General features: G+C 45.9%; 1 non-coding gene across 1 annotated transcript; it reads right to left on the bottom strand.

Annotated features, from left to right (window-relative positions):
* Positions 1–4,181: 4,181 nt before the first annotated feature.
* LOC116553617 lies at positions 4,182–4,329 on the bottom strand. Its single transcript, XR_004269840.1, has one exon. It is a non-coding gene; the product is annotated as a U4 spliceosomal RNA (small nuclear RNA).
* Positions 4,330–23,447: the final 19,118 nt, after the last annotated feature.

Below are 23,447 nucleotides of genomic sequence, written 5' to 3'. Positions count from 1 at the left end.
GCATGCTTTTGGTCTTATTAATGGTACCTCCTTCAGCCTTGATTCCTGTTAGGATGACACCACAGCACAGAGCTACCTCTCCCCTGACCCATGATGAGATGTAAATAAATGAGGAAGAAGATTTTTGAGCCACTGAAATGTGGAGGTTGTTTGTCACCATGGTTTAACGTAGCCCCCACTGACTGATGCAGGGCTGAAGAATGAGTCAGAACTGGATCTGGACATATGAAGGGCACTCCTCCAGGCTAAGAAAAATTCAAGTCTTGTTGCAAAGATAGCAGTGAGCACGATGTGTTATTAGGGTGAGTGTGGGATAGATAGGGTATATCAAGTGAGAATAATGAGAAACTCAACTTTAAAAGACAGTGCTAATTTGGACTGTGGAGAGATTCCAATGTCCTACTTAGCATTTGAGACTGTGATGGCTGAACAAACTCATTAAGAACCCTAAATGAAGGCTTGGGATAAATATCCGAGGGTGTCTAATATCCCAATTTTTCAGCATGGGCAGAGTCCTTCGCCCATTCTAGGGAGACTTCCAAAAGAAAAAAAGACTTGTATTTCTCCAACAACCCACATTGAGAGACTTTCCTGCACTTTTGACCTGTGGCTAACACTCCTCACCTTTCATTCTGTCCTCAGTGTTTTGGGGAAACACCTTTAACTCTCTATGACTTACAGATTATTAAGTGGCCCTTATAATTCCCTCCCGAGATAGAAAAGACTAATGATGAGGGAGTCTGAGCTCACAGCAGCAAGCGGGCATGTGTGCTCGGCAGCCACGTGGCCCATCTGCTAGATTACGTCATACGATGTTCTGCAACATTGCTTAACGCAAGGGGACACTCTCCTGACTCAGGGGGTTTAATTGCTCACCTACTGCTTTTTCTGCCCCCCTTGGGCTCCTAAAATGAAAAGTACCCTGGGTGATACAGTGAGTCAAAGGGGTGCCAACCGTATCACAGCAAAATAAAGATCCCTAAAAAATCCCTGGCCTAAGATGACAGCCTCGGCTGGGTAAGTCTGAATGTGCTGACAATGGACATGGGAGAGTGAAGGTGGTCAAAATGTCCACATTAAAGAACTTCCACGCAGATTGCAAGAAAAGAGAGAGGAATGGAGATGGCAGCACGAGTCCCTTCCATAAAGGCAGATCTTTTGAGATCAGTTACATTTATTCTGACAAGAATTAGAGACAGAAACCAAAGTTTAGCCTGAGGCTACAATTAATTGGGCAGTAAGCCAGAGGCACATGTGGTATAGACAGATGTAAACGTTCTCCCTTATATTAATATCAATACTAAAATAATATCATATAAATACAAACACTTGGGTCTACAGTAGTATCTAAAGGAGACCTCACAAACAGGTTTGGCTTTTGAAGGTTAGTACTGATGGTCTAGATAATTCATTTTGTTCCACAGAGAGAAAGTGAGGAATTTCTTGGGTCCCTTCAGGAATGCGTCTGGCTTTGCCTCATCTTGTATGTTTGAACTATGCATACAGCAGAAGAAAACACAAGGATGTCACAGATTTAAGGTGTGAAAAGTCACTGGGTGCTTTAAGAAGCCTGGGATTCTTCTGCTGGAAAAATAAGTTTGTTGAGACAAAATGAGTTGGAGAAGGCTGTTATTGAAGTGAAGAATTGCTTTTACTAATCTGCTTATTACCCTTACCCTAACCCCTACCCCTATCCCCACCTTAACCTCTAAACCTAACCCTAACCCCCTGACCCTAACCCCACGCCTACCCCAATCCCTGACCCTTGACCCTTTACCCCAACCCCCAAACCTCAACACCAACCCTAACCTTAACCCCTAACTCTAACCCTACCCCTACCCTAACCTTAACCCTTTACGTCTGCCCAGATTCTCCAGCAGAAGCAGGGACCCTTGGCTCCCAGCCGTGCACCACTGCATCTGGCACAGGACTCCATAACAGTCCCCAAATAGGCACATGAATGCCCACTGTGCCAGCCATGCAGTGCAAGTCCAGGGTGTATTCTCACCTCCAGAACCAGGGCCCAGGGCCTGCATCAGGCTGATCAGGGCCGAAGTGAGCTGGGCACCCATGGTCTTCATAAGACCAAGGCTATCCCGTGCCTCCTGTTAGACAGCGAGCTTTCACACAGTGAGGCTGCACACATTATTCTGTGTAGATGCCCACCTAGGCCACTGAGAGAAAGGGTGGTAGAGGGACTCTCATGTCGCCCTGTGGTATCCATGCTCTGGTTTATACGACTGCAAGCCATTTACGAGAAACTCAAGCTGATACGCTACTTGTTCCCAACGTTTTATTGGCAGAGGATTTACAATTTACTCTCCCAAACGAGCTAGCCACAGAGCACACTGAATACCTCCCCCTCTTAAGTCACTTTGAGGGCCTCCACATCAGTCCTAGAATCGGAAGATTGGTGGCGAACAACTGGGATGTTGAGGGGGTACTGGATACTTGCTGGACACCAGCCTCCCCTTACCTAAGACTGCAGACAGCACAGATCCTGCCTGACCAAATCAGACATCTTGACACACACAGCTCTCAATAGCAGGACTTACAGATGCGAAACTCTAAGGCAGGGATTGTCTCAACTCCTTGGTGTCCCAAGGAACTAAAACACTGCCTAGCACAGGTGCACCATCAACCTTATCACTAAATAAACCTCTGTATTTTATTCATCTTTGATTGTGAAAATGATGTGATAAACACATTGGACTAAAGACCTTTGAGATCTCTTCATGGGATCCTATCTGGTGGACCCCCAGGTCTGCCAACACAGAGAAGGCATCTGTAAACATCTGCAGGACAGAGCCAGACAAAGCTGTCTCTCTCAGCCTCAAAGTGGCCTGGCAGCCACAGAAACGGCCATGTTGGGTCCACCTATACGAGGAGTCAAGCTTTTAGCTTGAGGCGCCCCACTGCACCCGCAAAACCACGTTGTGCCTAACAAAGAAAAATCAGCCAGCCTACTCTCCCTAATGAAAGATTCTCCCCGGGACCTGAAAACTTGGGGGATAACTCCTCCCTCCTCAGGCCCGGTCCCACGGTACAAGACCACCTGCACCAGCATCGTCGGGCAGCAAGAGAGCAGAAGCCAGAAGAGGGCAGGCCGGAAGATAAGTACCCCCTGAAGATCAAGAGAGAGGCCGTCTAGGTCCCACGTAGCAGTTATATCAGACTGGAACACTTCCCATTTACAGGAGACTAGAAAACCCCTGCCTCACCCTCACGTGGGGCTGATGCCATTTTAGCCCTCAGCCATCTGCACCCAGGTGCTCATTAAAACAGCATGTTGCTCCACACCGCCTCGAGTTGTTAGTTGGCACTCTCAGAGTTCGAACCAAGAATAGAGCCTTGCACCTAATATCCCAGGTGGTAATCCAAGAGGAATATCTGCTTGACACCCCTCCTCCTTCACCCTCTGTATCCAAGTGATCACCAAGGATACAAGCTGGCCAGGCAAGGTAGCTCACGCCTGTAAGCCCAGTACTTTAGGAGGCCTAAGCATGTGGATTACCTGAGGTCAGGAGTTCGAAACTGGTCTGGCCAACGTTGTAAAACCCTGTCTCTAATAGAAATTCAAAAATTAGGCGTGGTGGCAGGCGCTTGTAATCCCAGCTACTTGGGAGGCAGAGGCAGGAGAATCGCTGAACCTGGGAGGCAGAGGTCGCAGTGGGCCAAGAAAGCACCACCGCACTCCAGACTGGGCAACAGCGCAAGACTCCATCTCAAAAAAAAAAAAAAGAAAAAAGAAAAGAAAAGAAAAGAAAAGAACTAGTATAGTTTTGTCACCACAAAAGGGGTCTATCTAAGACTCCAACAACGGGTTTTTGGATCTCACACGAGATGGAATTTATGGCGAGCTGCAGAGTCTAGTGACGTTAGGAGAGTTTATTAGCCACTACTAAGTTACAGAGCAGGGAATCCTCAGAAAGCAAGGGGAGGAACGCACCTGTTTTAAAGAAAAAAATATTATTTTTGAGACGGAGTTTTACTCTTGTTACAATGACATGATCTCGGCTGACTACCACCTCTGCTTCCTCGGTTTAAGGATTCCCCTGCCTCAACCTCCCAGGTAGCTGGGATTATAGGTGTGTACCACCATGCCTGGCTAATTTTTTTTTTTTTTTGTATTTCTTTTCCATTTTATTTTTACTTTATTTATTTAATTTTTTAAAATTCAGTCCCCATAGAGACTGCCAGTAATTGCCAATGCAATTGGCAATGACTATATTTCCAGTCGTCATGGTGGGGTATTGGGGAAAGTTCAATTAGCAATAATCATGCCTCAGATAAACCTCATTGGCTATGATACTGCCACTGTGCAAAGCTACTTTTTTTGTATTTTTAATAGAGACTGGGTTTCACCATGTTGGCCATGCTGGTGCCCAACTCCTGGCCTCAAGTGATCCGCCCTCCTCGGCCTCCCAAAGTGCTGGGATTACAGGTGTGAGCCACTGTGCCTTAATGTTTGTTTATATAGGTTATTAAGAATAGTGCTGTCTCTTACAAAGGCCTGTGATCAGTTTGTGTCAGGCTCTCAGTATTGGTACTTTTCTATGTTACTAGTGATTTCAACAATAATTTATGAGTGTACTATTATCTTTAAAGTTAAACTTATTTTTAAATTAAGAATGCTTTTTGCTTAACCTACTCTTATATTTTTATAAGTTCTGGGTTCTTTATTTAGTTATTAACTTGTTCCTGAAACCATAAATATTTTATAACCAAAGGTGCTCAACCCCTAAATTTATGATCCGACAAATTTAACGTGTGTGTGTGTGTGTGTGTGTGTGTGAGACAGAGAGAAAGAGAGAGAGAGAGACAGGTTCTCACTCTGTGTCCCAGGCTTGAGTGCAGCAGTGCGATCATGGCTGGCTCACTGCGGCCTCAAACTCCTGGGCTCAAGCGATCTTCCCGCCTCAGCCTCCTGAGTAGCTGGGATCACAGGCACGCACCACCACACCAGCTAATTTTTATATTTTTTGTAGACATGGGGGGGTCTCACTATTTTTCCAGGCTGGTCTTGAACTCCTGATCTCAAGTGTTCCTCCCACCTTGGCCTTCCAGAGTACTGGGATTACACTTATGAGTCCCGCACCCTGCCCGGATTTAACTTTTTCTATAGCTTTTAATTAAAGTCACTGTGGTTAAGATGCCTCTGACAGTTTTGCATTTTAAGTATGAAGACTATGTTGAGTGACCTTTTCCATGTTGTAAAATGTGCAGCCATGTTTATTTCATTCCTATGGTTTCCAATTAATTTTCCCTTCTTCCATTTTAGAAACACATGAGCTAGTGTGCTCTGTGTTGGTTTGCATTTCCAGAACGATGGCGCTGAATACTCTGCGCTCCGACTTTAAGTGGTACAGTGGGACGGCCACCAGAGGGCGTGTCCCCTCCACCAGCGCTGTGAGTGCCAGGGCCCTGCAGTGCCCCCGGCCACCAGCAGAGGGCGCGCTGGAGCAAGGCGGCATAACTGCTGAATAGCCAAGCTCCTCTAACAAACGGAAGCCCCGCCTTTATATAGGCTTACAACTCGAGACATTACATGTGAAAGGGTCTTGGGTTTACAGTTTTAGAAATTACATGTGAAAGGGTCTTGGTCCATGGAGTAGGCATGGGGTGGGGGTTTGAACTTAAGTTAAAACAATGCCTTCCAGAAAGATTCCCCCACACCATGCCTGCGATCTATAGGAGGGCGATTAAGGTGGCGTCTGGTAAGGCCAGCCTTTACTTCTATTGAAATGCAGTGTGGAAGTCAAGGGGAAGGTGATCTTAGATGCTTGGGTCTCCTTCCTCACCAGGCAACCTCCTCCATGTACACAGCCACTATCCCACGTGGGCTACTTTCCAGCCTCACTCACAATCGCTCTGAGCAACTGTGGAAAGAAGACAGCTGTGGAGCCTCTCCCTTGCCCAAGTCACTCTGCTGATAGACCTGCATAACTTGTCTCACTGAACCCTGGACTGCCCTGGGAAGAATACCTCTGCCCCTGTATTTCAGACAAAGACTATGAGGCGGTCGGGCATGGTGGCTCACACCTATAATCCCAGCACTCTGGGAGACTGAGGCAGGTGGATCATGAGGTCAGGAGTTCAAGACCAGCCTGGCCAAAATGGAGAAACCCCGTCTCTACTAAAAACACAAAAATTACCCAGGTGTAGTGACGGGCACCTATAATCCCAGCTATTCGGGAGGCTGAGGTAGGGAACTGCTTGAACCGGTGTCAGGTCTCCATATGCAAACCTGGAGCCTGAAAGTCTGAAGTCCTGCTTGCCTCCTGTCATGACTGGCAAGAGAAAATGTACAGCTCAATTTACCCAATGGACAAAAAGGCTCAAATAATGATACAACTTAGCAGCCAAATTCCTATCAAGTACAGACTACGGACATACTGTTCCCTCTCGACCTGCAACCGGGAACTTGCACATTGAGTGACGTCATTCAAAATTACCCTGCCCAGCCACACTCTTCATTTATTCTCTGAAGGGTGGTTCCAACAGACTCTCTGGGGCTTTCTCTGCATCATGAGAGGCAGTGCAGCTCTGCCCTTCACCTTCCTGCAGTTTGTCACCTCTTCCTAATGATCTCAGAGGAACTTTGTCTCAGGCCAACTGTTGGTTCCTTGGGCTCTTTCATTTCCCCTAAAAATCACTTACTCCTCCTCTAAGTTGCCTCCATCTCTATCTATTTCCCTCTCTCCCGAAAAGACAGCACTCTTTAAGCATCAACCATCTGGCCCTTCTTGCAGTCTCATTTTTCGGCTGGCTCCCATGTTTATGCCTGTTCTATGTTTTTCTTCTCCTGTTAAGCTGTCTGTTGTTGGTTCATTTCTGCAGTGAACCTTTAGAGAGGAAAGTGAAAGCTTTCCTTCCAGCCAAACAATAGAATTATAATGCAGAAAAGGTTAGACAGAATTTCCCATTTAAGTGCCAAAACTTCATACTCCATTTCTGATAAAGAGCACAAAGGTTAAAAAAAAAACAAACTTATTTTTAACCCAAAGCTCTGTTGACATTCCATTAAACAAACACCAACCTACTTATTTTTCATAATGTAAATGGCAGATATTTTTATAATTCTTATGCTAATAAATCATTTCCCTGATGTTTTTGGTAAAACCCAATATTCATAATAAAGTCCAGAACCATGAATTGTTTTAAATAATTTCTTCTTATGTGTGATTATAAGTATACCTCTACAGGAAGTTAGTATACTCTCACACAAGCTAATTTTTCAGAGGAAAAGTCCAACTGTAGAAACTCCCAGAAACACAATAGTGATAAGCATCCACAGAACGCCAAGAAAGTCATGCCCAAGATACAAATAATCTGGTGGAAAACTGACGGCCTGGAATAATAACAGTTGAAATAATGAAAAGGTCAGTGACATTTACAATATTTCAGTAAAAAATGATAATCTTCAGAAACCATCAACCTCCTTCAAGAGGTAACCACACCCCTCAGATATCACCAGGGTATTCTACGGCTTCGAAAAAGATTGGAAGTTACCAGTCTCATGTTTTTGGCATGGCTGGTAGTGTTTTTAGGCATTCCAAATGTAGGGTGTCTTTTTTTTTTTTTTTTTTTTTGACGTAAAGCAGGCATATCCAATTTTTTGGCTTCCGTGGGCAATATTAAAAGAAGGAAACTTGTCTTAGGCCACACATAAAATACATTAACACTAACAATAACTGATGGTCTTAAAAAAAAAAAAAATCACAAAAAGGCCAGGTGCAGTGGCTAATGCCTGTAATCCCAGCACTTTGGGAGGCTGAGGCTAGCAGATCACCTGAGGTCAGGAGTTCCAGACCGGCCTGGCCAACATGGTGAAACCTCATCTCTACCAAAAATATAAAAATTAGTCAGGTGTGGTGACAGGCACCTGGAATCCCAGCTACTCAGGAGGCTGAGGCAGAAGAATCGCTTGAACGAGGGAGGCGGAGGTTGCAGTGACCCGAGATCGTGCCATTGCCCTCCAGCCTGGGAGACAAGAGGGAGACTTTGTCTCAAAAAAAAAAAAAAAAAAAAAAAAAAAAATCACAAAAAATCTTTTTTTTTTTTTTTTAGAATGTCCTGCTCAGTCACCCAGGCTAGAGTGCAGTGGTACAATCTTGGCTCACTGCAACCTCTGCCACCTGGGTTCAAGCCATTCTCCTGCCTCAGCCTCCTGAGTAGCTGGTATTACAGGCACCTGCCACCATGCCTGGCTATTTTGTCTATTTTTAGCAGAGACAGGGTTTCACCATGTTGGTCAGGCTGGTCTGGAACTCCTGACCTCAACTGATCCGCCGGCTTCAGCCTCCCAATTACAGGCATGAGCCACCACACCTGGCCTGTCATTTCTTTATATTTGGATAACACAAGGACTTTAAGACCCTTTCTCCTTTGGTTCAATCAATGATCTGCACCATACACACTTTACAAAACAAAGGACAGTACAGTCCTCATTCACATCCTGATCATGTCACTCCTAGTGACTCCCATGTTGCAAACCTCCCAGCAGATGCAGCCCTTTCCTCTCCATCTGATGGGCTTCTCAGCTCCCATCGCAGTGCCTGGACACAGACTCCCTAGAGGCAGCCCCCAAGAGCAGAAGACATGGATGACTCAGAAGTTCCTAAAAAGTCATCAAACCAGACGACACAAAACTCAAATTTCACTTTGTTTTGGTTTATTCTGTTTGAGACAAGAGTGCAGTGGGCAACCAACTAATCTTTTCTGGAATCTTTTGTAGAGATGGGGTTTGTCTCTGATGTCCAGGCTAGTCTTAAACTCCTGGACTCAGGTGATCTTCCCACATTAACCCCCTAAAGCACTGAAATTACAGGCCTGCACCGTGAATTTGCCACATGACACAGCCCAATAACAAAGAAGAAACCCCACGGGTCCAGCATCTACTCATATGGGTGGACTGGTGGCTGGGAAGTCCCAGGAGGAGCCAAGAGAGCAGCCACAGCACCCGCATGTCCTGGTCCTCTCAGGGCGCCCTGAGGTGGCCAGGACAGAGGTGGGGGTGGCTTAGGGATGGGGGAGGGAAGGGGATGGTGGTGGGGTGGGTTCTGAGTTGGGGAGGGGAATGGGAGGAAAGGGGAGAGAGGGGAATGGGGGATGTTAGGAACCTGGAAGAGGGGTTCTGGGAAAGGATACGGTTCAAACTAAGTCTTCAAGGGCTAGTGGAAGGTTCAGCTAGAAGTCAGGGAGAAAGTCTGTCAGGGAAGCCACAGGATATGTGGGGCAAGCAAGCAGGGGGCTCACGAGCAATCAGACAGAGACTAGGGCTCTGGTTTCCACCATACCTTCTCCTGTCTGGGCGCTGCCTAAGCAACTCTGGGGCTTTATACTCCCTCTCCACCAATCCCTGGCCCTGGAACGTGGTACCTCACAGTGGACATTCATGGAGCACCTGTGTCCTCCAATGCCCCTCCCCCATCTCAGACCCCACGCGCCTCCCAAGGCTCTCTGGAACCTTCACACACCTGATTTCTGGTCTTCCCCACCAGCTCCCTGTCCCTGCTTCTGGGCAGCTCCTTCCTTCCTGAGCTCCCAGGGTTTCTCATGGTCAGTCTTGGCTGCAAAACCTAAGAAATAAATGATGGCAGGACGGCAGGAAGAACCTGACACACAAGCAGAGTGGGAGGCTCCACAGCCCCCTCTCGGCCATTCACATTCTAAGCAACAAAACATCAGAAGGATGCGGAAAGTCCCAACAGTAAACCATCTCCATCACATCCATGGAGCCATCTGTCCATCACCCTGTATCTCGGCAACAAATGTTGGAGCTACACTGGTTTTAAGCATACATGGTACATTTACAAAATTAATCTGACTTATTTTGTTCATCAAGCAAATCTCAATATATTTCAGACAAATTCAATCACACAGCAGGTTTCTGATTACAGAATTGTGCTAGAAGTCAATGATTAAAAGCTAACCAAAAATTATTATATGCTTGGAAATTCAAAGTGCCCTTTTAAGATATCAACAGAAGAAAGAATCCAGAATAAAACAAGACTGCCTTTACACACAGTGAGAAGATCATAACATGGCAATCAAATGTCTCCCTCTGGCCCGGGAATTCCACTGTGTGGCACAACGTTGTGTGGTCTCAAATCACCCCTAACACACCTAGACACGTTAACATCTGAAACAGGGTGATGGTGTCACTTATCTATATTATCTTACTGCCTGTGAAGGTGGACTTTTAATTCTGAACCCTAGTGAGGGGGAGAAAACCAAGTTGATTCTCATGGTTGAGCTCCCAGGGATGTCCAAGGAATCTGTGCATTTCAAGAGACAAAGTTCATCAGCCTCTCTCCTGGGGGATTTGACCACAATACCCAGAGGGTTTGGCAGCATCACGAGTGATGGCTAGGGAGTGCCAAGCTGGTGAGCAGGACCCAGGGGTCTGGTGACCAGGTCAGACCCCCACTGTCCATTATCTTTCATGGACCCGTCCTCAGCTAAACTTCCCAAAGGCCTGCCTCTGCCTATTCACACGGACTGTGCTCAAATGTACTCAGGCCTCTCGCAGCTGAAAGCCACTGCTTTAAATCTCCTTACAATTTACTATGACATAAAGTTATTGTAAACTGCAAATATATCTATTCATGCTACAAATGGAAAGCCAATGCCTTTACCATAAATAGAAATACAACCCTGAGACACAAGGAAAACCAAAAACAGGGATAACACAACTATGGCATTCAATTCTATCCATCTGCTGTCAGCTGCATAAAGAGCCCCAGATTTGGGTTGTCTTGCTTGTAAAAGGGTGACCAAGTGGGTGTGGAAGTCAGATGAGCTCAAAAGTAAATGGCAGAGAGTACCACGATGTCCATGAAGGGTTGCTGGGGTCACCCTGATTACAGCCCAAACAGAGACAGGGCAAGGAAGGAGATGTGGGCAGTGTTTGGGGCCTCCAACTAGGGAGGTGATTCATGCAGCCCAGGAAAGGCTCCTCAAAGCCAGGGTCAACCTCCCTTGCAGGCAGGTCCTTCATGGAGGCAGGGCCAGGCACCTTAGATTTGAGGCCAGCTGTGCTGCTGACCAGTTGTGTGACCCTGGGCTGCTTTCCTTCCACACAATGTAAGTGTCAATGGCTGTGTCAAAGACTGTCTGAGGATAGGAGGAAGCAACCTGTTGAGCACTTGTGTATCAAATGTCATCACCTCCCAAGGACATCTTTCCTTCCAGAGCTGGCACCTTGGAAGGTCCTTGGCCACTAAAGACAGTAATGATGACGACAGCAGCAAATCATCACTTATGCCTGTTGAGGGAGAGCCAGGGGTAAGGCTCCTAGGTCTTTGATAAGAATGAGGGTCTGTGGACTGCCGGGGACAGCTGAGTGAGTCCTGTAGGTCTCCTGGGTCCCCAGGGGCCAGGTCTGTCTTCAGTGGCATTGGGCCTAGGCTGGGATGCTGAGGCAGCCACTGGAGCATCAGCAGGACAAACGGGCACAGAGGCAGTGGATCCATCAGAGGTGGCAGGTGTAGGATCATCTGTCCACCAAGTAGAGTCACCAAGCCTGGCTGACCACTGCCCCTACAGACAATGCCCTGTCCTTTGTCTCACACCTTGACAGGGCAGCGGCTGGCACCTGGGGCCTCAGGGAGCATCACTCTAAGACCTCTGAGTCCTGGTCATTGAATGGGCACTTGAGTCACCCAAGACCATTGGAACAAGGAGGAAGAATCAGGCCCCACAATGTTTTGGGACAGTGTTTAGCACAGAATGCATGCATGACACAGGGGAACTGTTGGTGTGGGAGCCAATATTTTATAACCTCCAGCCCTAATCTGAGCATTCTCACCTGTGCCATCTGAAAGAAACAGGAGACTTGCAGGAAAGATAGTGCCTGGATTTAACTTAAAGGAACTAAAATGCTGAATGTTCACACTCCTGATATCCTTCCAAATCAACTCTCTCAGTGCTCCCATCTTCACCACTATCATGTGGGGTAACTGAGGCAGGCAGAGATTTACTGATTCAGTGCCACCCAGTTGACTTCTGAGTTCACTGCTGATCACATCTGAACAAACTGCTTTTTTCTGAGGTTTACCCTGTTTGATCATGCTGCTGATGATTTGGTGCAGCTCTGGGACAAACTCTACCTGGTAGAGGATAAAGGAAATGCACAGTGACTCAGTCCTGTTTTCATTTCCCATCAATTCCCTACTCTCCTCCTCTGCCCTTCCACAGTCTCCTGCACAGGCTGACACCGTATGGTGGCCCTAATGGAGTCCACTGAGTATTTCAGGTTCTCTGGGCCCCTTGAAGGTGGAGGTAGTTATGGGATTTGCTTCGACTCAGGAGACATGAGTGGGAGTGAAGTGTGCCACCTCGAGGCAAAAGAGTTGGGAGCCATTGAGACTGGCCACCCCTTCCTTCATCTCTTAGAGCTGCTGACAGGTCCCATATGAAGGCTGCACCTTTATTCTGGTGACAGATGAGGGGATGTGGAGCACAGGGCCCAGGAGCACCATGGAGGACGTGCAGCATGAGCAGACAAAGAGCCTTCAGTGTTGTAGATATCCATTGTTTGGGGCTGTTTATTACCTACAGTGATACCTGGTCCATCCTAGCAGGCACGCACCATCTATTCCATGGTCTATGAAGCAGACTAGCCTACTGTCAGAATATAAATTGGTTGTCAGGCGCACGTTGGGCTTCAGTTTCAGCTGTGCCACTTAGTAACTGCAACCTCAGGCATTTAACTTTCAGTCTCTGAGCCTCAGTTCCAACTCTCTAAAATGGGTTGGCTATATTATCTCAGGTAGTAGAGAGAATTAAATGAAATAAAAATGTATGCAGAGCATTGAGCCCAGGGCCTGGCATACACAGTGAGTACTCAACATTAGCCACGTAGCTTCAAAATGCATATTGACTGTCAATACCCAGACAACGCAGCAAAGTATTACAAAAAGAGAAATGTAAACTTATTTGCATATGTATTCTTTAAATCTTTATTTTTAAACAGATAGAATAAAACTATGGGCCAAGCACAGTGGCTCACGCCTACAATCCCAGCACTTTGGGAGGCCATGATGGGCAGATCACAAGGTCAGGAGTTCAAGATCAGTCTGGCCAATATGGTGAAATCCTGTCTCTACTAAAAAAATACAAAAGTTAGCCAGGTGTGGTGGTATGCACCTGTAATGCCAGGTACTCAGGAGGCTGAGGCAGGAGAATCGCTTGAACCCAGGGAGACAAAGGTGGCATTGAGCTGAGATTGCAACACTGCACTTCAGTCTGAGTGACAAAATGAGACTGTCTCGAAAAATAATAAACCATGTGCATTCTTTTATAACCAGTGTTTTTCTCTTAAATAGTATATCATTAAAATATTTTTAGCTCAAAAACAAAAGATCATTTTTCAGATTATCATTTTAAATGACAAGATAATGCTCAATTTTATGAGTAAATTTAATTATTACTATTGGACTTTTTGTGAATTGCAAACAGCATTCAAAACAAATGAAGTAGAATAAAAAATATGTATTACATGTTGCAAATATGACTTTAAGTCTTTTATTCAGAAATATAGAACATATATACGTAATATAGAATTTATTTATTATGAGTCGTGTTAAAAAATAGTTTAGAAGCTGCTGATTTGTTTCCTTTTCAAATGTTTTTGTTTTGTTTTGTTTTGTTTTGTTTTGTTGACAGAGTCTCACTCTGTGCCCAGGTTGGAGTGCAGTGGCACAATCTCAGCTGATTGCAACCTCCACCTCCTGGGTCCAAGCAATTCTCCTGTCTCTGCATCCTGACTAGCTGGGACTACAGGCATGCACCACCATGCCTGGCAAATTTTTGTATTTTTAGTAGAGATGAGGTTTCACTATACTGGTCAGGCTGGGCTTGAACTCCTAACCTCAGGTGATCCACCCACCTCTGCCTCCCAATGTGCTGGGATTGCAGGCATGAGCCACCACACCCAGCCTAAATTTTGCAGGATAATTAGTAACCTTTAGGCCAAGTGCAGTGGCTCATCCCTGTAATCCCAGACCTTTGGAGGATGAGACAGGAGGATTGCCTGAGGTCAGGAGTTCAATACCAGCTTGGCTAACATGGCAAAACGCTGTCTCTACTAAAAATACAAAAATTAGCCAGGTGTGGTGTCACAGGCTTATACCTCCAGCTACTCGGGAGGCTGAGGCAGAAGAATTGCTTGGACTCAGGAGGCAGAGGTTGCAGTGAGCCAAGATTGCACCATTGCACTCCAGCCTGGGCAAGGGAGCAAGACTCTGTCTCAAATAAATAAATAAATAAATAACCTTTTAAAGTATCGTTGGGCACTTTTCTGGTTGTTTTTCTTTAGGTTAACATGCCAGCAGTGATTCTTTTTGAGTTTCTGACACAGATAGCAGTTTTTATCCAAATAAGTCAATTACTCTGCCCCATCCCTAAGACACTGGTATGGAAGGAAAAAGGAAGAAAAAGCCAGTACTGTGACTGCCTACGCTTCCCCCAGCGTGCCCCCCTGTGAGACATGGGGCAGCTTAAGCCAGGAACTGTTCAAGGGTGCCAGGCCTCATCTGTCTGCACTCACTCACCTTCCTCAGGTCCTCACATGGGGGATGGCACTGACTTTACATGCTGCTGCTGCAGCTCCTTGGTGAGCTGGCCCTGGTCATGGGACAGGAACTGTGGGGTCAGGACAATAGAGGGCTTCACCACCTGCAGAATGGGCACAGAAGCTCATCATGAGTGCCAACCTATTAGACAATTTTTAAAAAAATGTTTGTTGAGTGAGTGGAAATACAAGGTGATGCTTGAGTCTATAGTGGTCAAGAGCATGGAGGCCTCAGAAAAGGTCAGAACCAAGTTTAAATTCCTGTACTTTGGATTTCTACTTCACGCCATGCAAAATTACTTTACCCCCTTCACCTCAGTTTCCTTCTGTGTGAAATGGGAACAATAAATTTTATTCCTCATTCAGTTTCTGTCAAGGATTCATGAGATAATACCTCTAAAACATCCAACTCACTTAAATGTATCATCATTTCTGTCATAACTTGTGGGATCAATTTCACTATTATTGTATATACAGTTCTGTGCCTGAAACCTACAAAATAAACAAAAAAGAAAATCTTAACTCTAAAAAGTATCAGTGATTTGTCATTTTTATATTATTAATCATAACCATATTTAATCACACAAGGTCTTGTAGATGGCAGGTGCTCAATAAACACTTGTGGAATCAATGCATGTGGGCTCCACAGCCACACTGTTTAGGTCCTATTCGGCTTCCACCACTTATTAACTGAGTGATCTGGGCAAGATAATTCACCTCTTTATGTTTGTTTCCTTCGCTATAAAATACAGATAATAAGAATCCCTAGCTCCTTAGGTTGTTTCCAGGGGTGAATAATTTGGCACATGGTAGGGGCTTTTTAAACACTAGCTGTGATAATCTCCTTCCAAATCTTCCTTTTCAGAGCCACAGATGAGACCATAGTGCCACCTGGTGACCCTAGAGTGTGAGTACACATGATCGTCAATATGCTCTCTCTCCACCACAGGTCCCAGACTGGCTAGTTATCACCTGGAGGTTTCTGCTGCATCTGCCTTCTCAGGGCTCACATAAAAACTTTTGTATTTTCCTCCTCGCATTCCTGCAGATGGGGTTCAGGTTGCCCGACACAGCTGGGTGATCCACAGAGCAGTGACCGCCTATGCCAGCCCTGTGAGGTAGCTGGAGAATGCTCCTTCCTTCTCAAGCTCTGGGCAGATGCCAGGGCTGGGGTGACCCATGCCCTCAAGTTTCTTGCTTTGGAGGGTCACATTTTCTGTTGGCAAGGAAGGCAAAGGTCACAGGAAGCCAGAGACCCTGGATCTCTCTGTGCCATGGGCCCAAACAATAAAGACTCTATGCTAAAAGCCCAGGGCTTCTCGCCTCACAGCCTCCGCTGAGGGAGGATGAATACTATGTCCTCCCAGAGCTTTGGGAGCTTGTAGTAAGCAGCATCCCCAGCACGAAATCTCTTGGAAACCTCACACTGTGTCTAAAACATTCGTGCACATTTTGCATCCTATTTCCCATATGTCAGCATGTTTTAGAAAAAAACTTCAATTTCCTAAATACACAAGAGAAATGGGTACTGTAGGACAATGTGGCTTTTTAAAACGTTGTTATTTAGGCCAGGGATGGCCTAAATAACCCTGTACACACTCGTCCTGTGTTTGATTAAATTCAAGTATTCTTTTTGATTACTAAGCACAACTGAGCTTTAAAAGGGCTAAAGGGTTTTGTTTGTTTGTTTTTGAAACTGAATCTCTCTCTGTTGCCTAGGTTTGTGTGCAGTGGCATGATCTTGGCTCACTGCAACCTCTGCCTCCCAGATTCAAGCGATCCTCGTGTCTCAACCTTCCTAGTAGCTGGGATTACAGGCATGCGTCACCATGCCCAGCTAGTTTTTGTATTTTTAGTAGAGATGGGGTTTCACCATGTTGGCCAGGCTGGTCTCGAACTCCTGACCTCAGGTGATCCATCTGTCTCAGCCTCCTAAAGTGCTGGGATTACAGGTGTGGGCCACTGCGCCTGGCCTAAAGGGTTAAGGTTTTTATATCCACGTAACTTTCTGTATTGCTTTTGAAGTCTCTGGTTAAATGAATATTCTTTATATTTATTTATTTTTGAGGCTGAGTCTTGCTCTGTCGCCCAGGCTGGAGTACAGTGGCACAATCTCGGCTCAATAAAACTTCCACCTCCTGAGTTCAAGCGATTCTCCTGCCTCAGCCTCCTGAGTAGCTGGGACTACAAGCACGTGTCACCATGCCCAGCTAATTTTTTGTATTTTTAGTAGAGACAGGGTTTCACCATGTTAGCCAAAATAGTCTTGATCTCCTGAGCTTGTGATCTGCCCACCGTGTTCTCCTAAAGTGCTGGGGTTACAGGTGTCAGCCACCGTGCCCGGTCTGAATATTCTTTTAAAAGTGGCCTGTGATTCTCTTTTGACCAAGTGTTTTCAAACTTGGTATCTTTGATGGGTTTGGCTAGCATCAAAATCCTAAATCAAGTATTCTTGGTTTAAAATTAACTTTGGGATTTTTCAGTTGGGTCCCTCGGGGAGTCTAAAGAATGTATGTCTGATCTTGTAGAGATATATTAAGTGACTAGATTTATTTGGCAGGTTGTATGGGCAGGCATTGTCAAATGTGGTGATACTGCATGGGAGGGCATCGTCAGACAAGGTGACAGATCTCATCTCAGTTATATTTATGGGTATATTGTTGATATACATGTTCCAAAAATTATATACACATACAATTTTAATGTTATGATTTGAATTTTGATTGGTATGCTAAATATTTGCCAAAGTCATACGTGTATACACATGTTATTAATGGCTTGGCATGGTCGCTCATGCCTATAATCCCAGCACTTTGGGAGACTGAGGCAGGTGGATTAACTGGGGTGAAGGAGTTTGAGACCCACCTGACCAATATGGTGAAACCATGTCTCTACTAAAAATACAAAAATTAGCCAGGCATGCTGACACATGCCTGTAGTCCCAGCTATCTGGAAGGCTGAGGCAGAAGAATTACTTGAATCAGGTAGCAGAGATTGCAGTGTGCGGAGATGGCGCCACTGCACTCCGGCCTGGGTGACAGAGCGAGACTCCATCTCAAAAAAAATAAAAAAATAAAAAAAACACAGTTACTAATGCATTCTCAAGATTTTATGAAATTTCTAAAAGTCTGGTGTTCTGGCCAGGTGAGGTGGCTCATGCCTATAATCCCAGCACTTTGGGAAGCCGAGGCAGGCAGATCACAAGGTCAGGAGTTCGAGACCAGCCTGGCCAACATGGTGAAAAATCCTGTCTCTACTAAAAATACAAAAATTATCCAGGCAAGGTGGTGCACGCCTGTAATCTCAGCTACTCAGGAGGCTGATGCAGGAGAATTGTTTGAACCCAGGAGGAGGAGGTTCTGGTGAACTGAGATCACTCCACTGTACTCCAGCCTGGGCAATAGAGCGAGACTCCAACTCAAAAACAAACAAAAAAACGGTCTGGTGGTCCTGATGTGATGCTGTCGGTCATGATTCCAGTTACTGTCTTAAAATGCTGCAAAGAAAATAAGAAATTAAACTTTCTTGTGAATTGGGAACTTTCATCAATTCTCATCATAACTACTGTTTCCATCATCCACAGTTACCATTTTGAATTCTACTCTAAAAATATTTGAAATCAGCAATAGTCCAAATTTTCTTTTTTTTTTTTTTTTTTGAGACAGAGTCTTGCTCTGTCACCTAGGCTGGGCACCTACTCTACCGCAACCTCTGCCTCCTGGGTTCAAGCAATTCTTCTGCCTCAGCCTCCAAAGTAGCTGGGACTACAGGTGCCTGCCACCCCACCCAGCTAATTGGTGGCAGTATAGACGGGGTTTCAACATGTTGGCCAGGCTGGTCTTGAGCTCCTGACCTCATGATCCACCAGCCTCAGCCTCCCAAAGTGCTGGGATTACAGCCATGAGCCACCGAGCCCTGCCCACACATTTGCCTTTTACAGAAAAAACTCTAAGGAGCCCTCTTGAACACAGGTTTCTGATAACTCACATCAATGTACTACCCAGGCTTCCCCACTATGTGACGCAGGCATGTGAGAAACTCACGCTTATCCCTGAATACATTACAAATAAATATATTTTTAAAAATCAATAGGCTGGGTGCAGTGTCTCACGCCTGTAATCCCAGCATTTTGGGAGGCCAAGGCAGGTGAATCACTTGTGGTCAAGAGTTTGAGACCAGCCTGGTCGTCACAGTGAAACCCCGTGTCTACTAAAAATACAAAAATTAGCCAGGTGTGGTGGTGGATGTCTATAATTCCAGCTACTCAGGAGGCTGAGGCATGACAATAGCTTGAACCTGGGAGGTGGAGACTGCAGTGAGCCAAGATTGTGCCACTGCTCTCCAGCCTGGGTGACAGAGTGAGACGCAGTCTCAAAAATAAAAATAAAAATAAATGAACTGAAAGCTAATTTCTAGAACTCTATTAAGGAAACCTAAGGATTCAAAAAACGGATAAGCAAGATCGAGCAAAACAAAGTCTATTAAGATAATGTTTTTATAACTTGTATTTAAAACATTTTTTATTTATTACTTTTTTTTTTTTTGAGACAGTCTCACTCTGTGGCCCAGGCTGGAATGCAGTGGTGCAACCTTGGCTCCCCGCAACCTCCACCTCCTGAGTTCAAACAATTCTCCTGCTTCAGTCTCCCGAGTAGCTGGGACTGCAGGCACGCGCCACTACGCCCAGCTAATTTTTATATTTTTAGTAGAGATGGGTTTCACTATGTTGGTCAGGCTGGTAGCAAACTTCTGATTTCAGGTGATCGCAGCCCCTCCCTCCCCCTGCCTGGGACTCCCAAAGTACTGGGATTGCAGGTGTCAGCCCCATGCCCGGCCCTTTACTTCTTTTGTTTTCTAGATTTAAGAAATGTATTTCTTAGAAGGCATCTAAAATTTACACTGATTTGGTAAACCACAATTTTGTGAGCAAAGGTGAGTGGAAGCTTTTGTTTTTCCTCTCCCTTCTTGATCCTTCCAAAGTTTGGAAACTATTCATAAATATCCCACCCCCCACCCCCCTCCCCGTTTTTTGTGAGACAGAATCTTGCTCTGTCACCAGGCTGGAGCACAGCAGTGGTGTGATCTCAGTTCACTGCAACCGCTGCCTCCTGTGTTCAAGCAATTCTTCCACCTCACCCTCCTAAGTAGCTGGGATTATAGGCATGCACCACCACACCTGGTTAATTTTTTGTATTTTTGTAGAGACAGGGTTTCTCCATGTTGGTCAGGCTGGTCTCAAACTCCCAACCTCGAATGATCCACCTGCCTCGGCCTCCCAAAGTGCTGGGATTACAGGCGTGAACCACTGTGCCGGAGCGAGATAGGCTGATATTACTCCCAATATCGCAGGGTGTATACCACCCCATTGTGACATCGTTTCTAATTTCCAGGAGGGAAGAAGACAATATTACTCCCCAAATCGCAGAAGGTGTACACCTTTCTGTGATAACTGCTCCTAATAACCAGGGGGGAAGACGATAATATTACACCCAATGACACAGGGGGTGTACACCTTCCTGTTTTACTGTTCCTAATATCCAGGAGAGAACGATACTAATTCCAGTATGTCGGGGGTGTACACCCATTCTGTGATATGGTTCCTATTATCCACATGGGAAGATGATAATATTACTCCTAATATCGCAGGGGTGTTAACCCCACCCTTGTGATTGTTCCTAATGTCCAGGGCAAGGGTGGCGGAGAGGATATTACTCCTAATATCACAGGGGATGTACACCCCCACTATGATAGTGTTTCTAATATCTAGAGGAAGAGTGGATGATATGACTTCCAGTGTCAGAAAGTGTATGTCCCACTGCAATTTTTTTCCTAATATCCAGGAAGGGAGAGGATTATATTGCTCCCAATATCACAGCCCCCTGTGTTGTTGTTTCTAGTATGGGGAGGGAGAGGATATTACTCCCAATATTGTATGAATTATACACCAATGCTGGGCTATTTTCCCTGGTATCAGGGGGTAGAGGATAATATTCCTCCCAGTATCGCTGGTGGTGTACACACTGTCTTTAATGTTGTTCCTAACAGCTAAAGGTGCATGGGGGATATTACTCTTCATATTGCAGGTCTATAATACTGTTATGGGGGGGGGAGGGAAGAATATTACTCCCAATAAAGCAGCAGTGTCCATCTCCCTCTGATATCGTTCTTAATATCCAGGGGTAAAGAGGATGATATTACTCCCAATATCCTAGAAGGTGTACAGCCACCCCCCCCACCATGATAGCGGCCCTAATATCCAGGGATGTACATCACAAGGGATGTATCACCCCTTGTGATATTGTTTCTAATGCTTAGGTGGGAGAGGATACTATTACTCACAATATTGCATTAAGTTTACACGCCCCTGTGATATTGTTCCAGTATCACAGGCGGTGTACAATGCTTCTGTGAAATAGTTCCTAATATCTGGGGAAGAGAGGATGATTATATCCTCAATATCGCAGGAAATGTACACCACCACTGTAACATTGTTTCTAATATCCAAAAATGGAGAGGATATTACTCCAAACATCACAGAAAGCACACAACCCCCCTTTGTTCCTAATATCTAGGGGATGAGAGATGACATTATTCCCAATGCGGCTGGGGCTGTACACCCGCCCTGTGATATTGTTCCTAATATCCAGGGAAGGAAAGGATGATATTACTGCCCGGTGTACGTCCCTTCTGTGATGTTATTTCTAATATCCCGGACAAAAGAGGGTATTACTCCCAATATAACAGGAAATATACTCCTTCCCCATGATATTCTTTCTAATATCCATGGGGAGAGGGAAATATTGCTGACAAATATCACAGATGTAAACCTCCCCTGTGATATTGTTCCTAATATCCAGGGAGAAAATATTACTCTCAATATTGCAGACGGTGTACACCCCAACTGTGTATTGTTTCTAATAAACAAGAGGTGGGGGTGAGAAAATGATATCACTCCTAACAACGCCAGGGATGCACACCCTCACTCTGATATTGTGTCTAATATTTGGGGGGGTATTACTCCCAATACTGCACGGTGTGTAGCGCCCCCCACCCCGTGATATTGTTCCTAATATCCAGTGGGAGAGAATAATACTCCTAATATCGCAGCGGGTGTACACCTCCCCGTAGTTTGTTTTTAATCTCCAGGGGATGATAGGATGAATTACTCCCAGTATCACAAAAGGTGTACACCCCCTCCCGTGATATTGTTTCTAATATCCAGGGGATATTATCGAAGGGCATGTACACCCCCCCCATGAAATTGTTTCTAATATTCTAAGGTAGAGAGGATCATATTACTCCCAATATTGCAGGGGCTGTGCACGTCACCCTGTGATACTGTTTCTAATATTCAGGGATGGGAGAAAATGACATTACTCCTGATTGGGCAGGTGTATATAGTTCCTAATCTGTTCTCACAGAACGATATATCCTTCCTAATATCCAGGGGAAAAGATGATATTGATCCCAATATCGCCTATGGTGTACATAACCCCACATGATATTGTTCCTAATATCTAGAAGGAAAGAGGATATTACTCTTAATATCGCAGAGGGTGTATACTCCTTTTGTAACATTGTTGCTAATATCTAGCTTCCCAGAATCCCCCCCAGCCCCGACCTGAGCCCACCTGGCCTGAGGCAAGGCTGCAGCTACTGGGAGGTGGGCAGGTTGGGGGGGGGCGGCCCAAACTAGGCTGCGCTTCCGGCCACCATCCCAGTCACCACAACAAGAGGCGCAGGGCGGCTTGGGAGCTGTTGAAGCTCCTGAACTACTTAAGGACTCAGGTGTTGCAAGGCGGTTAAGTTTTGCAGCCAGTGGCCATGGGGCCGGGGCTGCGACTAGACTGAAGTTGAGGCCTGGGCTTGGGAGTGCAGCTAGCCCAGAAGGAGCTGAGAAACCAGAGCAGAAAGCCATGCGGGTGCATTGCGGTCCCCAGAGCTCCCGTACTCTACAGCGGCTCTGGCTTCCGTAGGCCCCGCCCGTCTTGCCCACCCGGAAGCAGCCTCGCCCCGCCCACGTGGGCCCCGCCCCGCCCACGTGGGCCCCGCCCCGCCCACGTGGGCCCCGCCCTTGGCAACCAGACTTGCACTCCTCTTGCAGCAGTCCCACGTCGTGCCGATGGCCCACTACCAGGTGGTGAGCGTGTCTGGCTCCGAGGAGTTCAACCGGCCGTAGAACAGCACAATGGCAAGGCCATTTTCACCTACTTTACGGGTTCTAAGGACGCTAGAGGGAAAAGCTGGTGCCCTAACTGCGTGCAGGGTGAGGCCGGGATTCGGGGGCTCCTGTCCGGCGGAAATGGCAGGAAGGTCGAGGCTACGGCCAGAAAAGGGGCTTAGTGGAGGCAGAGTGTCTTGATTCCAAACATCCGTGGGGCAATCTGATCTGTCCCCGTCTCCTCCTATAAAATCCTACCTTGCCCTACCAAGAGCGCTCTTCTTTTTATAATTTTACCCGGATGATCTTGGAATCTAGTTCCTTAAAACTTCTCACTTACCCAGTAGTATTAGTGTCTTACAGGATGCATGTGTTGGTCAGCAAATGCATGTGCTTTCCATTGCTATGGGCGCGGTGGTGCAGGGGCAAATTGGGACTGGGATTTGGTCCTTACCCTTAATGTGGCTCTAACACCAGAAGTGAACGCCTGACTTCTGTTGACCTCTTTAGTTACCTGCAGGTTAAAGTGAGTATTTACCAAGACCAGGGGAAGGGGAGAAGAACACTGTTTATCAGTGCTTGATTGTCGAGTTGACGTGTTTATCTCAACTTTTTTTAAGCTGAACCAGTCGTAGGAGAGGGTCTGAAACACGTTAGTGAAGGATGTGTGTTCATCTACTGCCAAGTAACAGATAAGCCTTAGTAAGT

This window comes from Sapajus apella, unplaced genomic scaffold (assembly GCF_009761245.1).
Source record: "Sapajus apella isolate SASKATOON/1434 unplaced genomic scaffold, GSC_monkey_1.0 scaffold12, whole genome shotgun sequence".
Taxonomy (NCBI): Eukaryota; Metazoa; Chordata; class Mammalia; order Primates; family Cebidae; genus Sapajus; species Sapajus apella.
The sequence above is the reverse complement of the archived record's forward strand: the minus strand, read 5'-3'. Positions and strand labels throughout refer to the sequence as shown.